Here is a 10,133-nt window from a genome sequence, read left to right as displayed (position 1 = left end):
AGTTACAACATGATATGGTCAATCATATATTCTATATTGCTAACTAAAAAAAAAGATTATTTGTGCATGATCCCATGCATTCACTTAAAAATTTTCCATTTGGGGTGTTGCCTGACTTACATATCTATGCATGTGAAGGAGGTATGACTCTTGCATCTTCACATGAGGTCAGTTGTCCACATATCTCTTGTCTATTTTCATTAAACAATTGATCTAGAGCAATACATTTGAAGATGAAGTTGTCACTATTATTTGGGATATGTGACTTGGTTTACCATCAAACCAAGGAGGACATGTTCCCAAATTCAAAAATAAAGATCGATAGTAGCGAGAAAAAAAAACAAAAGAAGAAACTCACCCTCTATGCCATTGCCTCCACATTTGCTACAGTGCACCACAGCTCTCTCACACAGAGATATTTAGGCATTATGTCAATACTCCTCCACCTTCCTTAACATTGCATTTAAATTTAAACAACTAAGAAAATTATAAAGAAACAAATGAGTTAAATTAAAGCAAGGATCAAATTATATAAAAATTACTTAATACATACCTCCATTGCCTTTTCCCACTACACTCTTGGAACTAAAACCAAGATGTAGGTTGTAACGCTTTCTTTCATTGCTTCCCCCTCACCCAAAAATCCAAAAAACAGGAACAAAGTTAAGAAAAATAAAAAAGAGGGCACATAACAAAAGGAAAAATAAAACCAAAAATTAGCATGGCCATGCTCACAAATGTGAAGGAAAAGAATATCATAACAATAACAAAAAAACAATAAAACTAACAAAAATAAAACACGAAAAGAAAAACAACAGATAGAGACACCTAGAGACACCTATCTACAACCCCAAAATGCGTTGATGGCCAACCAAGGACACCCTACACGAAATATCAATATCAACATAACATATCTTATGAGAACTAATATAAACATTAACATATCTTATGAGAACTATTAATTACAGACTCACAATATTATAAGTAACATTATGCACTAGAAATCAAACATAAAACGTTAAGAGGGAGGAGAATTGTTGTATTTGAAATGAGAAGGATTTCGTAACAAATCATACATAGATTTTGAACCAAAAAATAACTCACCTCTACCTTTGTCATTACCTTTACACTCTACTATAATCTCTCTCTCATAAAGATACTTTAATAGTTTCATTACTGATTTTTTACATTCCATTGTATGCATTGCATTGCACTAAATAAGACATTATGAAAAATACTAAATATACACGAGTTATGAGATATTACAAATACGTAACATTATGCACTAGAAATCAAACATAAAACATTAAGAGGGAGGAGAATTTTTGTATTTGAAATGAGAAGGATTTATGTAACAAATCATACAAAGATTTTGAACCAAAAAATAACTCACCTCTACCTTTGTCATTACCTTTACACTCTACTATAGTCTCTCTCTCATAAAGATATTTTAATAGTTTCATTACTGATTTTTGACATTCCATTGTATGCATTGCATTGCACTAAATAAGACATTATGAAAAATACTAAATATAGACAAGAGTTATGAGATATTACAAATAATATTATGCACTAAAAAGTACATCTTTTGTAAAGACTAAAACTCATAAACCCTAAATGAATAAAGAGGAATGATCATTTATAGGCAAATAGTGGATCATAGATGGATATTTGCACCAAAAGAAAGCTCACATGTACTTTTGCCTCTAATTTTGCACCCTACTACAATCTCTTGCTCATAAATACATTTCAACACTTCAGTTAGTGATTCTCCGCATTAAATTACATGCATTACAATGTGATCAATGATTAGATATATGACAAATAATGTAAGATGCCTTGAATTTAAATACACACATATGGAACCATACATATCACCTCAATCTTCCTCTTCACCCACTATGCTTGTATAAACATGTGTTGTTATGACCTGCTTTAATTTCCCACACAACATACCAAACAAACACTTAATATATTATGAAAAATGATAAATGAAAACAAAAAGTCATATGAGTGATTTTTGCAAAAGTACATCTTCTGTAATAACCAAAAATGATAATTCCAAAACAAGAAAGGGGGAAGGAGAAGCATTACATTGAAACAAGAAGATATCCATGTCGAAACCAAAAGAAAACACACCCTTTTCCCTTGTTCTCCTACACATTAGTAAGTCTCTCCCATACAAGAACATTTTAGTAGTTTCCTTGATACTCTGCCACCTTCCTCTACCCACGTTTGCATACCACACATTATATACATAAATCTCAAATAATATAATATGCATCTATTTAAGCATGAGTCTTGCAACAAAATATAATTGTTGAAACCAAAAGAAAACACACCTCTTTCCCTTGTTCTCCTACACATTAGTAAGTCTCTCCCATAGAGGAACATTTTAGTAGTTTCCTTAATACTCTGGAGTCTGCCACTTTCCTGTACCCACGTTTGCATACCACACATTATATACATAGATCTAAAATAATATAATATGCATCTATTTAAGCATGAGTCTTGCAACAAAATATAACTCACCCTCTATCTTTTCTTATCCCTTTGCTTTGGTGCCTCGGATCTCTCTTACACAAAGAAAATAGAAATTTCACCATTGTTCCCTTACCTTTCTACATTTCAACAAACACGCGTGATCTAATGATGAAGCAACGAGTTAAATAAAAAAGGACATGAACCATACATACCTTGTTTTCCTTTATGCGTGAACAAGTAAATTCCCTCATAGATACCTCCTTCGCCTTTGCCCATTTACACTTGTTCTGCAACAAAATTAACTCACCCTCAAAATTAAAGGTGTTTAAAAGACAAACCTATAGCATACTTACCCACAAATTTGGAAACTAGTAGCTAATTTTGGCACATATTTGAGGAGATTAAAGGTGTTTAATAGACAAACGTCTCACATACTTTACCCACATATTTGAAAACCAACAACTATTTTGGGGTAAAATTGATTAATGGTACAATAAGTTACCCACATATTTGAAAACCAACAACTATTTGGGGGCAAATTGATTAATGGTACAAATACTTTACCCACATATTTGAAAACCAACAACTATTTTGGGGGCAGTTTGATTAATGGTACAAATTTTATGCACAATGTTTACTCTAATTAAGGGCACCTATTTTGGCATTTGCATTTGCCAAATTGTAATTAGTTACAACATGAGATGGCCCATTTTATATTGTATATTGTTCACTACAAAAGGGTTATTTACACATGATCCCATGCATTCTCTTAAAGTTTGCCCATTTTGGGGTTGAGTGACTTATATATCCATGCATGTGAAGATGATTTGCACATCTTTTCATGGGGGTGAATTGTCCACATGTCTCTTGTCTATTTTGATTGAATAATTGTTTTGTGAAGCAACAAATGAGTTTAATTAAAACAAGGATAAAATTATGTACTAATAAACAAATAAATTCCTTAATACATACCTTCATTTCCTTTGCCCACTACATTTTTGTAACTAAACCCACAACACGTTGTAATGACTTGTTGCATTGCTTCCCCCTCAACCCCAAATCCAAATCCAAAAAAGAACAAAATTAGGAAAATAGAAAAAAATGCGCATGACAAAAAAAAGAATGTATCAAATGACAAATTAGCATGGCCATGCTCACAAATGTGAAAGGGAAAAAATAGGAGTAGAAAAAAATCACATCAATAGCAAAAAAAAAACAAAAAGAACAAAAAGAAAATAGGAAAAGAGAAAAAAATAGATAGAGACGCCTATCCACAACCCCAATATCGGTTGATGGCCAACGAAGGACACCCTGCACAAAATATCAACAATATCATGAGAAATATTGATTAGAGACCAACAATATTATGATTAATCTTATGCACTAGAAATCAAACCTAAATAATTAAGAGGGAGGAGAATTGTTGTATTTGAAATGAGAAGGATTTCGTAACAAATCATACACATGCTTTCACCAGAAAACCTATCTTTGTGATGCAAAACCTATCATTCAACACTTTCGTTAGTGATTCTCCGCATTACATTACCTGCATTACAATGTGGTCAATGATTAGATATATGACAAATAATGTATTAGATATATGCATAGTGGTCAATCTTCCTCTTCACCCACTATGCTTGCATAAACATGGGTTGTTAGGACCTGCTTTAATTTCCCACACAACGTACCAAACAAACACTTACATATATTATGAAAAATGACAAATCAAAACAAAAAGTCATTTGAGTGATATTTTGCAAAAGTACATATTCTGTAATAACCAAAAATCATAATTCCAAAACAAGGAAGGGGAGGGAGAAGCATTACATCGAAATAAGAAGATATACATGTCGAAACCAAAAGAAAACACACCTTTTTTCCCTTGTTCTCCTACACATTAGTAAGTCTCTCCCATACAAGAACATTTTAGTAGTTTCATTGATACTCTGTCACCTTCCTCTACCCACGTTTGCATACCACACATTATATACATAAATCTCAAATAATATATTATGCATCTATTTAAGCATGAGTCTTGCAACAAAATATAATTGTCGAAACCAAAAGAAAACACACATTTTTCCCTTGTTCTCCTACACATTAGTAAGTCTCCCCCATAGAGGAACATTTTAGTAGTTTCCTTGATACTTTTCCACCTTCCTCTACCCACGTTTGCATACCACACATTATATACATAAATCTCAAATGATATAATATGCATCTATTTAAGCATGAGTCTTGCAACAAAATATAACTCACCTGCTATCTTTGATTATACCTTTGCTTTGGTGCCTCACATCTCTCTTACACAAAGAAAATAGTAATTTCACCATTGTTCCTTCACCTTTCTACATTTCAACAAACACGTGATCTAATGATGAAGCAATGAGTTAAATAAAAAAGGACATGAACCATACATACCTTGTTTGCCTTTATGCATGAACAAGTAAATTCCCTCATAGATACCTCCTTCGCCTTTGGCCATTTACACTTGTTCTGCAACAAAATTAACTCAACCTCGAAATTAAAGGTGTTTAAAAGACAAACCTATAGCGTACTTAACCAAAAATTTGGAAACTAGTAGCTAATTTTGGCACATATTTGAGGAGATTAAAGGTGTTTAATAGACAAACGTCTCACATACTTTACCCACATATTTGAAAACCAACAACTATTTTGGGGGCAAATTGATTAATGGTACAAATACTTTACCCACATATTTGAAAACCAACAACTATTTTAGGGGCAAATTGATTGATGGTACAAATACTTTACCCACATATTTTAAAACCAACAACTATTTTTGGGGCAATTTGATTAATGGTACAAATTTTATGCACAATGTTTACCCTAATTAAGGGCACCTATTTTGGCATTTGCATTCGCCAAATTATAATTAGTTACAACATGAGATGGCCCATCATATCTTATATAATGTTCATTACAAAAGGATTATTTACACATGACCCCATGCATTCTCTTGAAGATTGCCCATTTGGGGGTTGAGTGACTTATATATCCATGCATGTGAAGATGATTTGCACATCTTCTCATGGGGGTGAATTGTCCCCATGTCTCTTGTCTATTTTGATTGAATAATTGTTTTGTGAAGCAACAAATGAGTTAAATTAAAACAAGGATAAAATTATATACTAGTAAACAAGTAAATTCCTTAATACATACCTCCATTTCCTTTGCCCACTACACTCTTGTAAATAATCCCACAACGCGTTGTAATGACTAGTTGCATTACTTCCCCGTCAACCCCAAATCCAAAAAAGAACAAAATTAGGAAAAGAGAAAAAAAGGTGCATAACAAAAAAAAGAAAGTATCAACTGACAAATTAGCATGGCCATGCTCACAAATGTGAAAGGGAAAAAATAAGAGTAGAAAAAAATCACATCAATAGCAAAAAAAAACAACAAAAATAACAAAAAGAAAATAGGAAAAGAAAAAAAATAGGTAGAGACACCTATCCACAACCCCAATATGGGTTGATGTCCAACGAAGGACGCCCTACACAAAATATCAACAATCTTATGAGAAATATTGATTAGAGACCAACAATATTATGATTAATCTTATGCACTAGAAATCAAACCTAAATCGTTAAGAGGGAAGAGAATTGTTGTATTTGAAATGAGAAGGATTTCGTAACAAATCATACGCAGGTTTTGCACCAAAAAACCTATCTTTGTGATGCAAAACCTATCTTTGTGTTTACCTTTACACTGTAATACAATATCTCTCTCATATAGATATTAAAAAAATAAATTAAGTTTTAAAAACATACCTATCTCATCATCCTTTGTCTTCGCCTTCATATGCTCCACCTATGGAAACTTTGTCAACCATAAAAAGACAATATCGAGTGTTAAACATAGGTTACCTTGATTCCTCCACCCAATGAAAAGCTTTTACAAGATGCCAAAATCTCATGAAAAGCATTAAACATACTATAATATATTACAAAAAATGTCAAATTGTTAGGATATTCTGACACATAGGAAATAGTTAAGTATAACTTGGTCTAGTATAGAGTTAGGTAAAGTGTGTTTCTTTACTATGTACATTTTGTAACTTACAATCTGACAGTCACGATATGTAGTGATCCGACGGTTCATTCTCTCCTCGGTATTATCGACACTTGATCCGTGGCTTAACACCCGATTGGTCCATGATCTCTATTTAAAGAGCATGGAGGTCATTTGTAGGTTAACCGTTCATGAGAGAAGCTTATGTAAATTTTCATTCTTTTATTAATAAATTGCCTGAAGTGGCCGCGTTGGCTCAGGCCGTGGACTATTTCCCTCTTTGAGGGTTTTAACCACGTCAAAAGTACTAGCGTATTGATTTGCGATCTGTTTGTGAGCGGTGTCCTTTGGTGTTCTGTCTGAGGAACTTACCCTGTAAATTCCTACATGGTAGCAGAGCTATTTGAGGGTTGCGTCCGTTGGTGATCCAAATCTGAAGCCGGTAGAACTGCATCCGACTGACGTTTCCTAGATCCAGTGAGGAACCCCTTTCGTTTCATGCGAAAAGGTTTCCGGTAGCCCTAGCTATGTCATTTTTAAGATCTGGAGGTATACAGTGTTTATTTGCAGTTTACAGTTATTTTCTCTATGTTTATTTCGGTTTCGGTTTATTTAGCTTTTATTTATTACCGGATTTATACCTTTCATTTCTACGTATTCTCTTTTCCCCGCAACTCTGTACGATCTGGGCAAATCAGAAACAGAAAGGAAGGATTTTTCTCATGCGTATGCTCTTTTCTCCGCTGCGCCTTAGTGTGATCTCGGAAAATCAGAAACATTGAGGAAAATATTTAGTTTCCAGCTAAAGCTAACTTCGAGCCACAAGGTTCGTTTTTTTTGTATGTCCGTGTTGGGTTTTGTGTTTTTTGTTTTGTAGGGAAAAAGAGCTTTCTCAAAGCAAGAACGCAACCCAAAGCTTCAACCCCCCCCTCTCTCTCTCTCTCTCAAACTTTTTGTATAGCTCACTTGGTCCAAAGCTAATTTATGAGAGTAGAGGTCTTGAGTTCAAGTCTCCTTTTTGTGGGGGCGGATTTATCATTTCCGCACATTCCCGCACTTCATCGGCATCTTCATCAAATTTTCTTCAAAAAGCCATAACTTCTTCATTCGGAAGCCGTTTTCAGAACCGTTTTTTTTTAAACAGCCTAATTTTTCGAGATCTTTCCATTGAAACACTTAGTTCCAGCATCTATAGCTTCAGTTTCTGTTAAAATGGAAATTCCATGCCAAGTTATTCTTGACAGCACCAATACTTCCAATGGTGGTCCTACATTGTGGATTTACTTAGAAGTAAAGGTCTCTACAGAATAGCCACAGACCAAGAAACCAAACCGAAAGATGAAGATAAGGTAGCTAAATGGGAAAATAGGAAAGATCAAGCACATGGGTTGATAGGGATGTCTATTTCTCCAGATCTTAGATTCCATATTGCAGAACTTGATACTCCTAATGAAGCATTAAAACAGATTACTAAAGTTTTTGGAATAACAAATGAACTTAGAGCCCATCAACTTGAAAATGAGTTGCTTACATTGGACCCCAATAATTTTTCTTGCATTGAATATTTTTTGTCTAAGTTCAAGACCCTTAGACTTCTCTTGGAAGGTGTTAAGGTTAAGAAAGAAGATAGTAACCTTATCTATTCCATTCTTACTAAGTTGGGACCAACCTACTCTGTGTTTGTTTCCACCATCCATTCTACAAGAGAAGCCTTCATTTCTCAAGGACAAGACTACAAGTCCCCTTCCTTTGATTCTTTTTGTGATTCTTTAATAAGAGAACAAGAAAAACTCTTACACCTTGGTGTTCTTAATCTTGGAAACTCTTCTAAGAAAGCGTTAGCCGCCCAACAACAACCAAATCCAAAGAATCCTAAGAAGTTGTATCCTAAAAGGAATGGTCCTAAACCAAACAAGGGTCCTAAGCAATCTCAGCCTCAAAATGAAAAATCATTTCAACAAAATGATAAGACAAATAAAAACAAAGGGAAGAATACTGATAGACATTGAAACTTTTGTAATCGAGATGGCCACTTAGAATCCAAATGCTTTAAGAAGATGGAAGCCTTGGAATCAACAGTGAAGAAGCATAACATCCATTTGGAGCACTCTTCAACTTCAACTTCATCTTCAGGAATGGCACTTTCTGCATGTGGTTGTCAAGCATCTCGGTCTGGCTATGCACTAAATGTATCTTCTTCTTCTAATTCTCATGAGTGGCTCATTGATTCTAGAGCTTCTTATCACATGGCCAAAAACAAAGCCATGTTTTCTTCTTTAAATGATTGTAACACCAAAAATATATATGTTGGTGATGATAGATCTCTTAGTGTTGTAGGGACTGAAACTGTTCATATGGACAATGGTCAGTTTAATGATGTATTATGTGTTCCAACCTTATCCTGCAACCTTCTATCTATATATCAGATAACCCATTCAGGTGAAGGTAAAATCGTTGAATTTTCACCTCACGATGTTGTAATTAAGGACCTAAGAGATCCTAGACAGATTTTAGCTACTGGCATTGCTGATGATTCTACAAGGTTGTATAAGTTTCACAACTTTGGGTCATCAAATTCTCCCTCAGTATTTGTTGCTCATAATGATGAAGTGAACAAACTTTGGCATGAGCAATTTGGTCACTTAAACTATTGCTCTCTTTAGAATCTATGTAAAGAAAATATGGTGACAGGTCTTCCAATGGTATCTTGCAGAGATGGTGTCTGTTTCGGATGTGTAATCGGAAAACATCATCGGGACCGTATTGAAAAACGTGCCTCTTGGCACACCTCAGCCCCTTTACAACTCGTGCATAGTGATTTATGTGGTCCACTTCCAGTTGCTTGATTCTCTGGCTACAAGTATTTCTTAACTTTCATTGATGATATCTCCAGACACACTTGGGTATACTTCTTAAAAATCAAGAGTGAAGTATTTAACATGTTCTTGGCCTTTAACGCCTTTGTTGTTAAACAATCTGGACATCAAATTCTTAAGCTAAGATCTGATAATGGCGGAGAATATGTTAACAACAAATTCATCAACTTTTGCACTGAGAATGGAGTTCAAATGCAACATACTGTTCCATATACTCCACAACAAAATGGTGTAGCTGAAAGGAAGAATCGAACCTTAAAGGAAATGGCTAATTATATGCTTCAATCTAAAGGACTTAGTCTTAATTATTGGGCAGAAGCAATTAACTGTGCAAATTACATAATAAATCGCACTCCTACTAAGGTTTTAAAGAATATCACTCCAGAAGAAGCATGGAGCTCAATCAAACCAGATGTAAGTCACTTTCGTGTTTTTGGAAGTGAAGCATGGGCCCATATTCCAGATGAGAAACATAAAGCTTTAGAACCTAAGAGTGAAAAATGTATTTTTGTTGGATATTCTGAAGATGTCAAAGGATATAGGCTTATTCCACTTAAGTCCAAAAATGTTATCATTAGAAGAGATGTAAAGTTTGCTGAAAATATATCGGCCTACGAGCCTAGTTCGGCGGATGTGCCACCTCTCCCTATCTCTTATACTTTTGAAAATATTTCTTCTTCAGATGATGAAAGCGAGGATGAAAATCCTCCCCCACCTTCTCAGGATCCTCCTTCAGCT

This window comes from Pinus tabuliformis, chromosome 5_2 (assembly GCF_031772625.1).
Source record: "Pinus tabuliformis cultivar Carrire ecotype Pingquan chromosome 5_2, CPIR1, whole genome shotgun sequence".
In the NCBI taxonomy this organism is placed as follows: Eukaryota; Viridiplantae; Streptophyta; class Pinopsida; order Pinales; family Pinaceae; genus Pinus; species Pinus tabuliformis.
This window is presented reverse-complemented; position numbering follows the sequence as displayed.